The sequence below is a fragment of the Heterodontus francisci genome, unplaced genomic scaffold (assembly GCF_036365525.1).
Source record: "Heterodontus francisci isolate sHetFra1 unplaced genomic scaffold, sHetFra1.hap1 HAP1_SCAFFOLD_330, whole genome shotgun sequence".
Classification (NCBI taxonomy): Eukaryota; Metazoa; Chordata; class Chondrichthyes; order Heterodontiformes; family Heterodontidae; genus Heterodontus; species Heterodontus francisci.
The window spans coordinates 131,936-149,944 of record NW_027141448.1 but is presented as its reverse complement, the minus strand read 5'-3'; positions in this window follow the sequence as shown (position 1 = coordinate 149,944).

Here is an 18,009-nt window from a genome sequence, read left to right as displayed (position 1 = left end):
GGGTCAATTATGAGGTCATCCTCTGACAGGTCATGTGACAGCTGGAGCCACAAGACATCAGAACCAGATTTGTGACTGGATTAAAACCCGGAATCCTGTCCCAATGGCTTTTCAAATAAAGCTGTTGCTGATTGAAAACACAGCAGTTAAACCTTCTGCCTGACCATGAGGGGAGCTGGGGAGAAATTTACAAAACTCAATCCTTCAACAAAATAGTTCAAAAATCATTAGCATAGAAATCATGTGAGGACTCATATGCAGTAGAGAAACAAGCAGAATACAGAAAGTACAGAGGAGAGCTGAAAAAGGAAATGAGATCAGCAAGAGAATGTATGAGAAAAGATTAGCAGGTCACATAACTGGGAACACTGAAGTCTTTTCCCAACATATAGACAGACAATGAAAGGGTGGGTCAATTAGGAGATCCTGTGGAGGCAGAGGGTGTGGCTGAGGTACTAATTAAGTACATTTCATCTGTCATCACAAAATGAGCGGATGCTGCCAATGTCACAGGAAAGGAGGAGGAAGTGAGAAAATTGAACGAAATGAAAATAGATAAAGAGAAGACAATTACAAGGTTGGCAGCTCTCACAGTAGAAAAGTCACCCAGTTTGAATGGGCTGCATCCTGGGTTGCTGAGGGAAGTAAGGTTGGAAATAGCGGAGACTCGAACCACAATCTTTCAATCCTCCTTGAATATGGGAATGATGCCAGAGGACTGGAGGAATCTCCTCAAGATTCCACATGAATCAGTGTCCATAATTCAACTTTGCATATTTAAAACATGTTTACAAAACAGTAGAAGTAGTCTCATAACATAAAAGCAAAATACTGCAGATGCTGGAAATCTAAAACAAAAACAAAAAATGCTGGAAATACTCAGCAGGTCTGCAGCATCTGTGGAGAGAGAAGCAGAGTTAACGTTTCAGGTCAGTGATTAGGCACGCTACATCCTGCCGGACTGAACATTAAATTCAATCATTTCAGAGCATGACGGACCCCACCCCCACCCCCACCCCCCCAACACACTTTTTTATGTTTAGTTTTTCCTTTTTCTTTGGTTAATTTATTTCATTTTTTTGTAGTTTGGTTAGTTTGTTTCTCCTGTGTCTACCCATTGTTTCTGTTTTTTTAAAAAATGTTTAATGTTTGTGTTCGGAGTGCTTTGTGCATTCCAGTCAATTCACACCTTCTCTGTCCTAACGCTTTGCCTTTCAGCACACCATTGAGCACTGTTCAGCACTGTTTGCCTTTGTTCCATGCCCTTCTGGTCAGTTATTCTCTGTGACCTTGTCCAATCAACACCTCTTTTGTTACTTCTTGCCCCACCCCCAGCTTTACTTGCTTAAAACCTTTTATATTTCTAATATTTGTCAGCTGTGATGAAGGGTAACTGACTTGAAATTGTTAACTCTGCTTCTCTCTCCACAGGTGCTGCCAGACCTGCTGAGTATTTCCAGCATTTCCTGTTTTTACTCTCATAGCACAGTTAACCTGTTTTTTCTCTCTCTGTTCATATTCTGTCTCAGTGTTTGGATCTCTCACTGTTTGGATTGAGAATTGAGCTTGTATCAGTCCTGCGATGGACAGATCTGCTGAATTTTACCAGCATTTTCTGTTTTTTCTTAATTTCAGATCAGAATGTCTTATTGTAACACGGGGAATGCTGTTTCAACTGCTCCAGGGATACTTTCATGAGTTGCTGAAACATTCTAATTCCCATTCCCACACGGAACGATGCCAGGCAGGAGGGGATACCTGTGACTCAATGATCAGACATTGCAGCTCATGAAGTGTGTTTTCTGATGGTCGATGGGTTCCTGTGTGAAGTTGACACGGGTTTGGTTTTTCTCCCTTGCACTTTGACCCTTCAGTTAGTTCTTTGTGTTCAGCTGTTTCAGGTGATGTTACTGAGTCAGGAATGTTGGTCAGGACAGTGCGTGAATTCCCTGTGATTCTTTCAATAGCGCTGGGGAATCTTTAACATCCACCAACAGGGCCTCATTTAATTGTCACTTCAAAAACCTGCTGGCAATTATTGCTCAGGATTACACTGAGCTGGGACACTAAGGATATTCAATTAATGAAATCAGTACTTTAAACTGAGAGCAATAGTCCCTCCCACATCCTGATACCTTAGGATTTCTGAACTTTAATTACTGCTTCATTCCTTGGTTTGTGGGCTGGTTCACCGCCTGCAGACATTTGAGGCACTCACAGGCACTGGTAATCTCTAGGCTTAGAGTCATAGAATCATAGACAGGTTACAGCACAGAAGGAGGCCATTCAGCCCTTTGTGTCCATGCCAGATCTCTGCAAGAACAAGCCAGCTAGTCACACTTCCCCGCCTTTGCCTGTCACCCTGCATTTTCTTTTCTTCAGATAATTATTAAATTCTCTTTCAAAAGTCATGATTGAATCTGCCTCCACCACACTGTCAGGCAGTGCAATCCAGATCTGAACCACTCGCTGCATAAAAAAGTTTTTCCTCATGTTGCCTCTGGTTCTTTGGCCTTTCACCTTAAATCTCTGCCCTCTGGTTCTTGACCCTTCTGCCAATGGGAATAGTTTCTCCCTCTCTACTCTGTCCAAACCCTTCATGATTTTGAACACCTCTATCAAATCTCATCTCAACCTTCTCTTCCCAAAGAAGAACAACTCCAGATTCTCCAAACTAGCAGAAGGTTTTCTATTTCTACTGGAAAATGGGCAGAGAGAAAGAGTATGAGACAGAGTTCACAAGAGAGAGAAAAATGTGGTTTGTGTCTGTGAGAGAGAGCAAGACAGAGGGAGGGAGAGTAACTGTCTGTGTGTGAGAGAGAACACAACCCAGTCCCAATATAATTGCTCTTTCTTGATACTATTCGATAAACTCAGACCCTGCCCAGACACCGACAGCTTCTCTCCCTCACTGCTGTTCCCTGCCCTGATGGTGCAGAAATCCCCTCTCATAGTTGCACATTAACACTGGTCTCACTGCTGTTCCCTGCCCTTACTGTACAGAAATCCCCTCTCATAGCTGCACATTAACACTGGTCTCACTGCTGTTCCCTGCTCTGATTGTACAGAAATCCCCTCTCATAGCTGCATATTAACACTGGTCTCACTGCTGTTCCCTGCTCTGACTGTACAGAAATCCCCTCTCATAGCTGCACATTAACACTGGTCTCACTGCTGTTCCCTGCTCTGACTGTACAGAAATCCCCTCTCATAGCTGCACATTAACACTGGTCTCACTGCTGTTCCCTGCCCTGACTGTACAGAAATCCCCTCTCATAGCTGCACATTAACACTGGTCTCACTGCTGTTCCCTGCCCTGACTGTACAGAAATCCCCTCTCATAGCTGCACATTAACACTGGTCTCATTGCTGTTTCCTGCTCTGACTGTACAGAAATCCCCTCTCATAGCTGCACATTAACACTGGTCTCACTGCTGTTCCCTGCTCTGACTGTACAGAAATCCCCTCTCATAGCTGCACATTAACACTGGTCTCACTGCTGTTCCCTGCTCTGACTGTACAGAAATCCCCTCTCATAGCTGCACATGAACACTGGTCTCACTGTTGCTCCCTGCTCTGACTGTACAGAAATTCCCTCTCATAGCTGCACACTAACACTGGTCTCAGGTGAATTTTGAGTGGTCATTAAATGATCCGACAATGGCGTGGCCTCGGTTCATTGCAGTTTGAAGCCGGATATGTTTTAAATTCCATCGGCTCATCCCAAAAACCGACCTTTAAACAAGTCAAAACACTGGAAACACACGATGGCTCATTCAATGTCTATGGAGAGAACAAAGACGTTTACTGTTGGGGTTTGGACAATGAAGAGAAACATAGGAACTTGACGAGGACATTCAGCCTTTCGAGTCTGTTCCACCATTCAATTAGATATTTGCTGATCTGTATATTAACACCATTTGTCTGCTTGTTTCTGTCACACTTGGTACCTTACCTAACTCAAATCTATCATTTGTCAGAAATAAATAAGGAAACTGATTCATCGAATTTCTTAAAAGCAAAATACTGCGGATGCTGGAAATCTGAAATAAAAACTGAAAGTGCTGACAAGACTCAGCAGGTCTGGCAGCATCTGTGGAGAGTGAAGCAGAGTTAACGTTTCAGGTCAGTGACCCTTCTTCAGAACTGGCAAATATTAGAAATGTAAAAGATTATAAGCAAGTAAAGCGGAGGTGGGGCAAGAGATGACAAAGGAGAAGGTGTAGATAGGACAAGGCCACAGAATAGTTGACCAGAAAAAGGCAAACAATATGTTAATGGTGTGCTGAAAGACAAAGCATTAGTGCAGATAGGGTGTTAATGGACTGAAAAACTAAACAGCCACAATCACAAACATGAAAAAAACAGTGGGTAGGCACAGTAGAAACAAACTGAACAAACTAAAATAAAGTTTTCTTTTTTACTTTGCCGATGTCTTTGTATATATTGTGGATCGTTCTTCAGACTGTCTTCTTTCACAATGTAGTTCTGACCTCTGGTGATGTTGATCGTAATCAGCTTCAACTTGCTGATAGTTTTGGAACTGAGCAGATTTTCTTTGCTTGATTCTGCAACATGGAACTCAGTCTGACATGTGGACCCCTGGGAGGACTTAAAAGTAACTTGGATGATCCCTAGGACTGGTGGAGGAGTATCTGATCCATGGGAGCAGATTTTAGATATCAGCTTGTGCAATTACAGTTTCTGTTTTCTCTGTTGCTTGTGGAATGTCGGAGCATCCATTATGTTGATCATTGCTCCGAGTCAATTACTGCAGATATTGTCGAATTACCTCTGAACACATCACACATGGGCAGGTGTCGGGACTTGTGGTCGCGAGCAACAAAAATCTTCTCTCGTGCTGCGAATATGTAATCTTCCTTCTGGCATTTAAATCTATGAATGTTTCCTGCAGGCTTCGATCAGCATACTGTAGTGAAATATCCCATTTTTCTGCAGACTTGACACTTCTTCCCTCTCGAAGGACAAGTTTTGTAATAAAGATCCTCACCACTGCAATGATTGGATGTTTGAAGTGATTTCTGTCTTGGTCTTCCTTGACCTTGCTCTGGGTTTCCTCTGTGTCCTTGTGTTTTGTGTGTTTCTCAGGGGAATCTCGTCGTCACGTTATTTGCCTCTTTCTCAGACTTATGAGTCTCATCATGTAGTGGTCAAGAGTCTCGCACCATATTGTTTTGCTTGCCTGAAACATAAATTTCAGAGTGAGGATTTGCCCTTGCTTAAAAATATCTTGTTAGAAAATGCATCGCAACATCATAATCATTATCGGTTCCAGTGTCTCTGAGTGTATTGAAGGTATTGTCAACTTTTGGTCCAGCAGAGTGTAGGAGTAACGCTCTCTTTCTTCGGGGTGTATTGATAGCGAGTGCCATCATTAGGAGTTCAAGTCTTGTGAGCCATTTGCTCCAGTGTGGCCCAGGGTTGCTGTCTATCTCTGTAAAGGCTGGAAAGACTGGCTGTTGTTGTGCACACATGATGATAGTTATTTATTTAAATCTAGAATTGTCAATGTAAGTCTTCTGTATGTCCTTGGTTGTCTGTGTGATTACTTCTTTTTAATCCTCAATGTCAGAAAAATATAGTGTTGTGCTGTGTTCTTACGTCTACATTAAATGATGACCCCAGGCTTTATATTCAGATTCAATACAAACAGTATTTATTGTCTTTCTTATCTACATGGCATGATCACAGGTCCCAGGTCTTTTTCTCATTTTTTTTTTTATTTTTTTATTTCCAAAATATACTTTATTCATAAAAATCTGAAAAAATTACATTGCCAAACAGTTTCCAAACAGCACAAAAAAATACAAACATTGCAAAAGAGATCAGTTTCTTTCAATAATGTCATGAGTTTCTTCCCAACCCTTCCGTTTCACAATTGTCATGTCAATTACAGTTTTACATTTACAGCAATTGAGAATATTAACGATACAGTTCGAGGGGCTTCCCATGGTTCCAGCCCCTCAGTCCAGCTTGGTGGGGGAACCTTACACTGTGGTCTTTCCCCATTGAGCCTTTGCTGCGGCTGCCCCAAGCTTTAGTGCGTCCCTCAGCACGTAGTCCTGGACCTTGGAATGTGCCAGTCTGCAACATTCGGTGGTGGACAACTCTTTGCGCTGGAAGACCAGCAAGCTTCGGGCAGACCAAAGGGCGTCTTTCACCGAATTGATAGTCCTCCAGCAGCAGTTGATGTTTGTCTCGGTGTGCGTCCCTGGGAACAGCCCGTGGAGCACAGACTCCTGTGTTACAGAGCTGCTTGGGATGAACCTTGACAAAAACCACTGCTTCTCTTTCCACACCTGCTTTGCAAAGGCACATTCCAGGAGGAGGTGGGCGACTGTCTCTTCCCCACCACAGCCAACGCGGGGGTACTGTGCGGAGGGGGCGAGAATTCGGGTGTGCATGAAGGATCTGACGGGGAGGGCCCTTCTCACCACCAGCCAAGCTACGTCTTGGTGCTTGTTTGAAAGTTCTGGTGATGAGGCATTCCGCCAAATGACTTTGACGGTCTGCTCGGGGAACCATCCGACAGGATCCACCGTTTCCTTTTCCCGTAGGGCCTTGAGGACATTCCGTGCAGACCACTGCCTGATGGACCGGTGGTCAAAGGTGTTTTTCTGCAGAAACTGCTCCACGAAGGATAGGTGGTACGGCGCCGCCCAACTGCACGGAGCGTTCCGCGGCAATGTGACCAGGCCCATCCTTCGCAACACCGGGGACAGATAGAACCTCAGCACGTAGTGACACTTGGAGTTTGCGTACTGGGGCTCTACACATAGCTTGATGCAGCCGCACACGAAGGTGGTCATCAGGATGAGGGCCACGTTGGGTACATTTTTCCCGCCCATGTCCAGAGATTTGAACATCGTGTCCCTGCGGACCCGGTCCATTTTAGATCCCCAGACGAAGCGGAAAATGGCTCGGGTGACTGCCACGGCGCAGGAGTGGTGTATGGGCCAGACCTGCACCACGTAGAGCTACAACGTGAGCGCCTCGCACCTGATGACCAGGTTCTTACCCACAATGGAGAGAGATCGCTGCCATTTTCTCATTGGTGTGTGTGTGCTCTCCACAAGCCATGTGTAGAATGTGTCTCTCAAAATGGTGTCTCCTTATATATGTATGATGATGTCATCTGTTGCATCAGTGGCTTGGTCTCTTAAAGGTACAGTTTCTTAAAGGTGAAGTCACCATTACACAACATTGCAAGCAATGAGTCAGCCACGCTCGATGGAGTGTCAGGAATGAAGGTCAGAGGAGCAGACCAGGCTGGAAACACATAAAGAACGAGGGGCAGCCAATGTGAAAAACAGGGAATAAACAACATGGCATGGGTGGTGTTTACAATACCTCGAATCTCGGTTTGATTCTCTTCCAGGTCAGAGGGAATTCTAGTAACATGATGTCTATGGAATCACAGAATGACGAACAAAGAGACCATTTGGTCCATCATGCCAGTGTTGTCTCTTTGGTAGAGACAAATTACAATTAGTCCTGCTGCGTGGCTTTTTCCTGTAATCCTGTACATTTTCCCTTCCAGCATCTATCCATATCCCTTTTGAAAGTTACGATTGAATCTGCTTTCATCTCCCAATCAGGCAGTGCATTCCAGATCACAACACATTACTGTATAACAAATGGTTCTTCATGTCACCTCTGGTTCTTTTGCCAATCACCTGATATCTGTGTCCTCTGCTTTCTGACCCTTTTGCCACAGGAAACAGTTTCTCCTGATTGAAAGTGTTGAGAACCATCATGATTTTGAACACCTCGGACAAATCTCTTCTGAACGTTCTCTGCTCCAAGAAGAACAACCTCAGCTTCTCCAATCTCTCCACATAACTGAAATCCTTCACCCCTGGTATCATTGCAGCAAATCTCTTCTGTTCATTTCTTGCCCCAGAAATAATTGAAATGAAATGTTTCTAAGAAAATGCATGAACTAAATAAAAAGGAGAGAGAAATAAATGCTGAGCAAAATGGATATCAATGTTTGGAAGGTAAAAAGAGCAAAGAGATCGAAATTTTATTATCGAGGAGTGAGAGGAATAAATAACACTTTGGAGATTTTGTCAGTGGATTTACTGATAAATTTGGGAATTGAGAGGAAGCTGGTTCATGGAGAAAAAACTGCCAACCCGGGGGTGGAGCCGACAACTGCATCCGTCCAATCAGAGACAGAGTAGAAGTGACAGTTCAGTCAGTGGAACAGGACACTTTTAATCTCAGGATTATGGGGTGGATGATCCACTGTGGGTGCCCGTGAAATTCCACAGGAGCTAATACAACACCTTGCTGTCAGTGGCTCCTTGGTCAATGGGTGTGATTCTTGTTTAAGGAGTGTGATTAATGAAAGTGTGAGCGACCCCAGGTTCAAATCACCAATGAGCTCTTGGCATTTTTAGTTTAATGTTACTGATTGGTGTCAGCCTTACGGAGCTGGCTTGAGGACCAGAGAACTGGATTCAAAGAGCTTGTCGACAAAATTGAAATTTACAAAATGTACACAGAGCCAAGTGAGAATATAAAGTTGTCGCAGTAATTGAGACCTGACTCCAAAAACAGCAGGACTGAGTTCTGGAATGGACTGGAATGGAATTCTTCAGTGTTTCTGTTGTTTGGCTTGCATTGACCCATTGATTTTCTTGTTTTTCACTTTGTCGATGCCTTTGAATAATTGTGGATCCTTCTTCAGAGTGTCTTCTTTCACCAGGTAGTTCTGACCTCTGATGATGTTGATTGTAATCAGCTTCAATTTGCTGATAGTTTTGGAACTGAGCAGATTTCCTTTGCTTGAGTCTACAACATGGAACTCAGTCTAACATGTGGACCCATGGGAGGATTTGAATGCCACCCCTGCGTTGGAGTTGCATCCATCCAATAAGAGACCGAGTAGAAACCACAGTTCTGTCAGTCGAATATGAGATTTTTAATGGCAGTGCTGTGAGTTTGAGTCAAAAACAAGAAATGCGGGAATCACTCAGCAGGTCTGGCAGCATCTGTGGAAAGAGAAGCAGAGTTAACGTTTCGGGTCAGTGACCCTTCTTTGGAACTGACAAATATTAGAAAAGTCACAGATTATAAGCAAGTGAGGTGGGGGTGGGGCAAGAGATAACAAAGGAGAAGGTGCAGATTGGACCAGGCCACATAGCTGACCAAAAGGTCACGGAGCAAAGGCAAACAATATGTTATTGGTGTGTTGAAAGACAAAGCATTAGTACAGATTAGGTGTGAATACACTGAATATTGAACAGCAGCAAGTGCAAACCTGAAAACAAACCTGAACAAAAACAGTGGGTAAGCAAACTGAACAAACTAAGATGAAATGAAATAAATGCAAAAAAAGATTGTAAAAAATGTAAAAAAGAATGTCAAAAAAAGGAAGAAAAAACAACTAAAAATGAAAGTAAAATGGGGGGCTGTCATGCTCTGAAATTATTGAACTCAATGTTCAGTCCGGCAGGCTGTGGTGTGCCTAATCGGTAGATGAGATGCTGTTCCTCGAGCTTGTGTTGATGTTCACTGGAACACTGCAGCAATCCCAGGACAGAGATGTGAGCATGAGAGCAGGGGGGAGTGTTGAAATGGCAAGCAACCGGAAGCTCAGGGTCCCGCTTGCGGACTGAGCGGAGATGTTCCGCAAAGCGGTCACCCAATCTGCGCTTGGTCTCCCCAATGCAGAGGAGACCACACTGTGAGCAGCGAATACAGTATACTACATTGAAAGAAGTACAAGTAAATCGCTGCTTCAACTGAAAGGAGTGTTTGGGGCCTGGGATAGTGGGGAGAGAGGAGGTAAATGGGCAGGTATTACACCTCCTGCGATTGGAGGGGAAGGTGCCCTGGGATGGGGACGAGGTGGTGGGGGTAATGGAGGAGTGGACCAGGGTGTCGTGGAGGGAACAATCCCTTCGGAATGCTGACAGGGGAAGGGAGGGGAAGATGCGACTGGTAGTGGCATCACGCTGGAGGTGGCGAAAATGGCGGAGGATGATCCTTTGGATATGGAGGCTGGTGGGATGAAAAGTGAGGACAAGGGGAACCCTGTCACGGTTCTGGGAGGGAGGGGAAGGGGTGAGGGGAGAGGTGCGGGGAATGGGTCGGACACGGTTGAGGGCCCTGTCAACCACAGTGGGGGGAAATCCTCGGTTGAGGAAAAAGGAGGTCATATCAGAAGCACCGTCACAGAAGGTAGCATCATCAGAGCAGATGCGTCGGAGATGGAAAAACTGGGAGAATGGAATGGAGTCCTTACAGGAGGTAGGGTGTGAAGAAGTGTAGTCGAGGTAGCTGTGGGAGTCGGTGGGCTTATAATGGATATTGTTAGACAACCTATTCCCAGAGATGGAGACAGAGAAGTCGAGGAAGGGAAGGGAAGTGTCAGAGATGGACCATGTGAAGGTGAGAGAAGGGTGGAAATTGGAAGCAAAGTTGATAAAGTTTTCTAGTTCGGGGCGGGAGCAGGAAACGGCACCGATACAGTCATCAATGTACCGGAAAAAGAGTTGGGGGAGGGGGCCTGAGTAGGACTGGAACAAAGAATGCTCGACATATCCCACAAAAAGACAGGCAAAACTAGGACCCATGCGGGTACCCATAGCGACACCTTTTACTTGAAGGAAGTGCGTGGAGTTGAAGGAGAAGTTGTTCAATGTGAGAACATTGTCCCCCTCTGAACTTGAGGCACTCCGTACTCTCAGGTCTAACCCCGACATGGTCATCAAACCTGCAGACAAGGGTGGTGCTGTTGTTGTATGGCGTACCGACCTCTACCTTGCAGAAGCTCAACGCCAACTCACAGACACCTCTTCTTACCTCCCTCTGGACCATGACCCCACCACCGAACATCAAGCCACCGTCCAAAGGACTGTCAGTGACCTCATCTCCTCTGGAGATCTGTCCTCTACGGCTTCCAACCTCATAGTCCCACAACCCCGGACAGCCCGCTTCTACCTCGTTCCCAAAATCCGTGACTCTTCTGACGCCCTACGTCATTTTGACAATTTCCAGTTTCCTGGTCCCAACCGCCTCCTCTTCACTATGGACGTCCAATCGCTCTACACCTCCATCCCCCACCAGGTTGATTTGAGGGCTCCCCGCTTCTTCCTGGAACAGAGGCCCAACCAGTCCCCATCCACCACCACCCTCCTCCGCCTGCATGAACTTGTTTTCACATTGAACAACTTCTCCTTCAACTCCACGCACTTCCTTCAAGTAAAAGGTGTCGCTATGGGTACCCGCATGGGTCCTAGTTATGCCTGTCTTTTCGTGGGATATGTCGAGCATTCTTTGTTCCGGTCCTACTCAGGCCCCCTCCCCCAACTCTTTTTCCGGTACATTGATGACTGTATCGGTGCCGTTTCCTGCTCCCGCCCCGAACGAGAAAACTTTATCAACTTTGCTTCCAATTTCCACCCTTCTCTCACCTTCACATGGTCCATCTCTGACACTTCCCTTCCTCGACTTCTCTGTCTCCATCTCTGGGAATAGGTTGTCTACCAATATCCATTATCAGCCCACCGACTCCCACAGCTACCTCGACTACACTTCTTCACACCCTACCTCCTGTAAGGACTCCATTCCATTCTCCCAGTTTCTCCGTCTCCGACGCATCTGCTCTGATGATGCTACCTTCCATGACGGTGCTTCTGATATGACCTCCTTTTTCCTCAACCGAGGATTTCCCCCCACTGTGGTTGACAGGGCCCTCAACCGTGTCCGACCCATTTCCCGCACCTCTCCCCTCACCCCTTCCCCTCCTCCCAGAACCGTGACAGGGTTCCCCTTGTCCTCACTTTTCATCCCACCAGCCTCCATATCCAAAGGATCATCCTCCGCCATTTTCGCCACCTCCAGCGTGATGCCACTGCCAGTCGCATCTTCCCCTCCCTTCCCCTGTCAGCATTCCGAAGGGATCGTTCCCTCCGCGACACCCTGGTCCACTCCTCCATTACCCCCACCACCTCGTCCCCGTCCCAGGGCACCTTCCCCTGCAATCGCAGGAGGTGTAATACCTGCCCATTTACCTCCTCTCTCCTCACTATCCCAGGCCCCAAACACTCCTTTCAGGTGAAGCAGCGATTTACTTGTACTTCTTTCAATGTAGTATACTGTATTCGCTGCTCACAGTGTGGTCTCCTCTACATTGGGGAGACCAAGCGCAGATTGGGTGACCGCTTTGCGGAACATCTCCGCTCAGTCCGCAAGCGGGACCCTGAGCTTCCAGTTGCTTGCCATTTCAACACACCCCCCTCCTCTCATGCTCACATCTCTGTCCTGGGATTGCTGCAGTGTTCCATTGAACATCAACGCAAGCTCGAGGAACAGCATCTCATCTACCGATTAGGCACACTACAGCCTGCCGGACTGAACATTGAGTTCAATAATTTCAGAGCATGACAGCCCCCCATTTTACTTTCATTTTTAGTTATTTTCTCTTCCTTTTTTTTTTACATTCTTTTTTACATTTTTTACAATCTTTTTTTGCATTTATTTCATTTCATCTTAGTTTGTTCAGTTTGCTTACCCACTGTTTTTTTTCAGGATTTTTTTTCAGGTTTGCACTTGCTGCTGTCCAATATTCAGTGTATTCACACCTAATCTGTACTAATGCTTTGTCTTTCAACACACCATTAACATATTGTTTGCCTTTGCTCCGTGACCTTTTGGTCAGCTATGTGGCCTGGTCCAATCTGCACCTTCTCCTTTGTTATCTCTTGCCCCACCCCCACCTCACTTGCTTATAATCTGTGACTTTTCTAATATTTGTCAGTTCCGAAGAAGGGTCACTGACCCGAAACGTTAACTCTGCTTCTCTTTCCACAGATGCTGCCAGACCTGCCGAGTGATTCCAGCATTTCTTGTTTTTGTTTCAGATTTCCAGCATCCGCAGTATTTTGCTTTTATTTTTGTGAGTTTGAGTGCCATTTTCTTTTTCCCTTTTTTAAGGCTTCATGAGCAGAGAGTACAGCGAGTGTTTGAAATGAGCAAGTCTCGCTTTGATTCAGGACTCTTACCTCTCTGCAGCATCTCACTATGAAAGATTGAATTTGATCTCATTTCATTCTCAGCTCGGGGTCTATGCGGCTCTGTGCCACTTCTGGCTGTCTCCCGCTTCACAATCCATCAGTACTGAGAAAGCAATGGGGAATATTACTCACATGTTGTGTTCTTTAATTTTTTGGAAAACTTGAATGTATGTATTTTCTTCCAAAACAAGGACACCAAGCAGCTGTTAATGTAGGGCTGAAATAGCTCAGTTGGGAGAGCGTTAAACTGAAGATCGAAAGGTCGCTGGTTCAATCCCGGGTTTCAGCAGTTTTGCTTCCTTTTGCGTCCCTTGCCTTGGTTCTGATTTTCCGGTTGCACAATTTACTTTGAAATTATTTACCAAGCACCAGTGGATTGAATTTGAGAAACAACACAGAGTCATTTACAGCACAGAAGGTGGTCATTTGGCCTATCACGTCCATGCTGGCTCTCCCCGGAGCAATCTAGTCAGTTCCACTCACCAGCTCGATCCCTTTCCTCCTGCAAGTTTCTTTCGTTCGAGTATCCATCCAATTTCCTTTTCAAATCCTTGATTGTCTCTGCTTCCACCACACTCGTGGGCCAAGACATTACCACCCACAACATAAAAAATTCCACCTCATCAAGGATGGGAAATACTTACATCTTCGATAATTGCTTATTCTCTATTTCTATGAGAATAGACTGGCAGTCAACATGAAAGGAAACCCAAAAATCTTCGAGCAGCATGTAAATGATAAGTGGGTAGTAAGAAGGTGAGTCGGGCCTATTAGGGACAAAAAGGATAATATAAGCTTAGAGGTGCAGGGCAATGTTAATCTACTTAATGAGTACTTTGTATCAGTGATCACTAAGGAAGTGGAATTTGACAAAATATCAGTCGATGTGAAGAGAGTAGAGGCAATGGAGAGAGTACAAATTAGGAGAGGGAGGTACTAAAAAGGCTGGCTGTGCTGAGGGAAGATAAATCACCTGGTCCGGATGGCTCACATCCCAGGTTGCGAAAGGAAATGCGGATGCAGATAACGGAAGGGCTTGCTATAATCTTCCAATCTTCCCTGGATACGGGGGAGGTGCCAGAGGATTAAACAGTGGCAAATGCGACACCCTTATTCAAGAAAGGGTGTAAGGACAGTCTGGGTAACGGCAGGCTAGTTAGATTAACAGCAGCGGTGGGTAAGGTTTTAGAAAGAATAATCAGGGTAAAAAATCAACAGTCACTTGGAGAGGTTCGAGTTAATTAAGGAGAGTGAGCATGGATTTATAAATGGGAGTTCATGCTTGACTAATCTAACTGCATTTTTTGATGAACTAACAAGCAGGTTGATGAAGGGAATGCGGTGGATGTTGTTTATTTGGATTTTAAGGAGGCGTTTGACAAGGTACCACATAAAAGGGCGGTTAACAAAATTGTGGTTCGTGGTATAGGAGGGTCAGTGTCCAATTGGATAGAAAATTGATTTAAGGACAGAAAACAGCGAGTCTTATTAAATGGTTCTTTGTCAGACTGGAGGATAGTCGACAGTGGTGTTCCCCAAGGGTCAGTGCTCGAACCACTGCTTTTTTTGCTAAAGGTAAGTGACTTGGATCTTGGAATACAGAGTAGAATCTCAAAATATCCCGATGACACCAAACTTGGAGGTGTGGCAAACAGTGAGGATGATATGAACTGCCTGCAACAGGACAGTGATAGGCTAGCAGAATGGGCAGACAGGTGGCAGATGGAATTTAATAGTGACAAGTGTGAGGTGATGTAAAGGAATAGGGAGAGGCAATATATACTTAATGGCACAGTTCTAAAGAGTGTGCTGGAATAGAGGGACTTGGGGTTCATGTGCATCAATCTTTGAAGGTGGCAAGACATATTGCGAGAGTGGTTAGCAAAGCATATGGGATCTTGGGCTTTATAAATAGAGGCATTGAGTACAAAAGCAGGGAAGTTATGCTGAACCATTATAAAACTCTGGTTAGGCCCCAATTGGAGTGTTGCTTCCAGTTCTGCTCAGCAGACTTTAGAAAGAATTTGAGGGTCCTTGAGAGGACGCAGAGGCGATTTACCAGAATGGATCCAGGGATAGGGGATTTTAGTTACAAGGTTAGGTTGGAAAAGCTAGGATTATTCTGCTTATATCAAAGGAGATTGAGTGGAGAATTGATAGAGGTGTATAACACCTCTAGAGAACAGGCCATCCTGGACTGGGTATTGTGTAATGAGAAAGGATTAGTTAACAATCTTGTTGTGTGGGGTCCCTTGGGGAAGTGTGCCCATAATATGATAAAATTCTTCATTAAGATGGAGAGTGAGAGAGTTGATTCCGAGACTCGGGTCTTGAATCTAAACAAAGGAAACTATGAAGGTATGAGGCGGGAGTTGGTAATGATAGATTGGAGAACGTTACTTAAAGGGTTGACAGTGGATAGGCAATGGCTAGAATTTAAAGGGCGCATGGATGAATTACAACAATTGTTCATTCCTGTCTGTGCAAAAGTAAAACAGGAAGGGTGGCTCAACTGTGGCTGACAAAAGACATTAAGGGAAGTATTAGATCCAAGGAGGAGAAATATGAAATGGCCAGAACAAGCAGCAAACCTGAAGATTGTGAGCAGTTTGGAATTTAGCAGAGGAGGACAAAGGGATTGATTAACAAGTGGAAATAAGCTTGCAGAGAACATCAAAATTGACTGAAAAAGCTTCTATCGATATGTGAAGAGAAAAAGAGTAGTGAAGAAAAATGTGGATCCCTTCCAGTCAGAAACGGGGGAATTTATAATGGGGAACCAAGAAATGGCAGACCAATTAAATACATACTTTGGAACTGTCTTCACAAAGGAGGATACAAATTATCTCCCAGAAATGTTGGGGAACATAGTGTCTAGTGAGAAGGAGGAACTGTATGAAATCAGTATTAGTTGGGAATGTTTGGGAAATTGATGGGATTGAAAGCAGATAAATCCCCAGGGACTGAGAATCTACATCCCAGAGTACTTAAGGAAGTGGCCCTTGAAATAGCAGATGCATTTCTGGTCCTTTTTCAAAATTCTATAGACTCTGGAACAGTTCCAATGGATTGGACGGTAGTTAATGTAACTCCGCTATTTAAAAAAAGAGGCAGAAAGAAAACAGCGAATTATATACCGGTTAGCCTGACATCAGTCGTGGGGAAAATGCTGGAGTCCATTATAAAAGATGTAATAGCAGAGTGCAATAATAACTCGTCTCCACTCCTAGTATTTCTAAATCCCACACATTCACTACAATGTGAACAATTATTTCCTGTTGTGTCTCTCTCAGATTTGTAAACTTCACTGTATTGGAGTGAGGTGACATCTACTGGCGGGAAGCAAGAAACACAATCAAGCAGCAGAAACTCCACAGTCTGTCAGAGTTAAAGAAACATTGCAATGTGAGGAAACAGCGAAGTGGTTTGATTGGGTAGATAGAGACATGATTCCACTTGTGGTGGTGTCTGAAGCAAAGGCCAGAAATACAAAATTGTCATTAATAAAAGAAATGAGGAATTCATGAAAAATGTAGTAACGTAGTGAATGGTGAGAATGTGGTTAGAATAGAAAGTGAGATTGTTTGGACAGAAGTAGTCTGAAAGGATGGCTGAAACAAAAGGTGAGTGCCCTGAAACGTTAACTGTGTTTCTCACAGCACAGATGCTGCCAGAGCTGCTGAACATTTCCAGCACTTTCTGTTTTTATTTCAGCATTTGCAGGATGTTGCTTTGATCTGAAAAAAAAATGGATGATTGGCTGGGGGGGTTCCAGTGAAATTCCACAGCAGCTAATAAAGCCTGATCTGTCAGTGGCTCGTTGGTCTAGGGGTATGATTCTCGCTTAGGGAGTATAGTTAATTAACATGCGAGAGATCTTGGGTTCGAGCCCTGGTCTGCTGGCATTTTTAGGTTAAGGTTATCTTCTGGTTTCAGCCTTGCAGAAAGTGGAATTGACTTCCATACGGAGCTGGCTAGAGGACCAGACAACTGGATTCAAAGAGCTTGTCGACAAAATTGTAATTAACTAAATGGACAGATAGCCAAGTGGGAATATAAAGTTGTTGCTGTAATTGTGACCTGACTCCAAAAACAACAGGACTGGGTTCTGGACTGGAATGGAATGGAATTCTTCAGTGTTTCTGTTGTTTGGCTTGCATTGACTCATCGATTTTCTTGTTTTTCACTTTGTCGATGCCTTTGAATAATTGTGGATCCTTCTTCAGGGTGTCTTCTTTCACCCGGTAGTTCTGACATCTGATGATGTTGATCGTAATCAGCTTCAATTCGCTGATAGTTTTGGAAGTGAGCAGATTTCCTTTGCTTGTGTCTACAACATGGAACTCAGTCTGACATGTGGACCCATGGGAGGATTTGAATGCCACCCCTGCGTTGGAGTTGCATCCATCCAATAAGAGACCGAGTAGAAGTGACAGTTCTGTCAGTCGAATATGAGACTTTTAATGGCAGGGTTGTGAGTTTGAGTGCCATTCTGTTTTTCCCTTTTTTAAGGCTTCATGAGCAGAGAGTACAGGGAGTGTTTGAAATGAGCAAGTCTCGCTTTGATTCAGAACTCTTACCTCTCTGCAGCATCTCACTATGAAAGATTGAATTTGATCTCATTTCATTCTCAGCTCGGGGTCTGTGCGGCTCAGTGCCACTTCTGGCTGTCTCCCGCTTCACAATCCATCAGTACTGAGAAAGCAATGGGGAATATTACTCACATGTTGTGTTCTTTAATTTTTTGGAAAACTTGAATGTATGTATTTTATTCCAAAACAAGGACACCAAGCCACTGCTAATGTAGGGCTGAAATAGCTCAGTTGGGAGAGCGTTAAACTGAAAATCAAAAAGTCGCTGGTTCAATCCCGGGTTTCAGCAATTTTGCTTCCTTTTGCGTCCCTTGCCTTGGTTCTGATTTTCCGCTTGCACAATTTACTTTGAAATTATTTACCAAGCA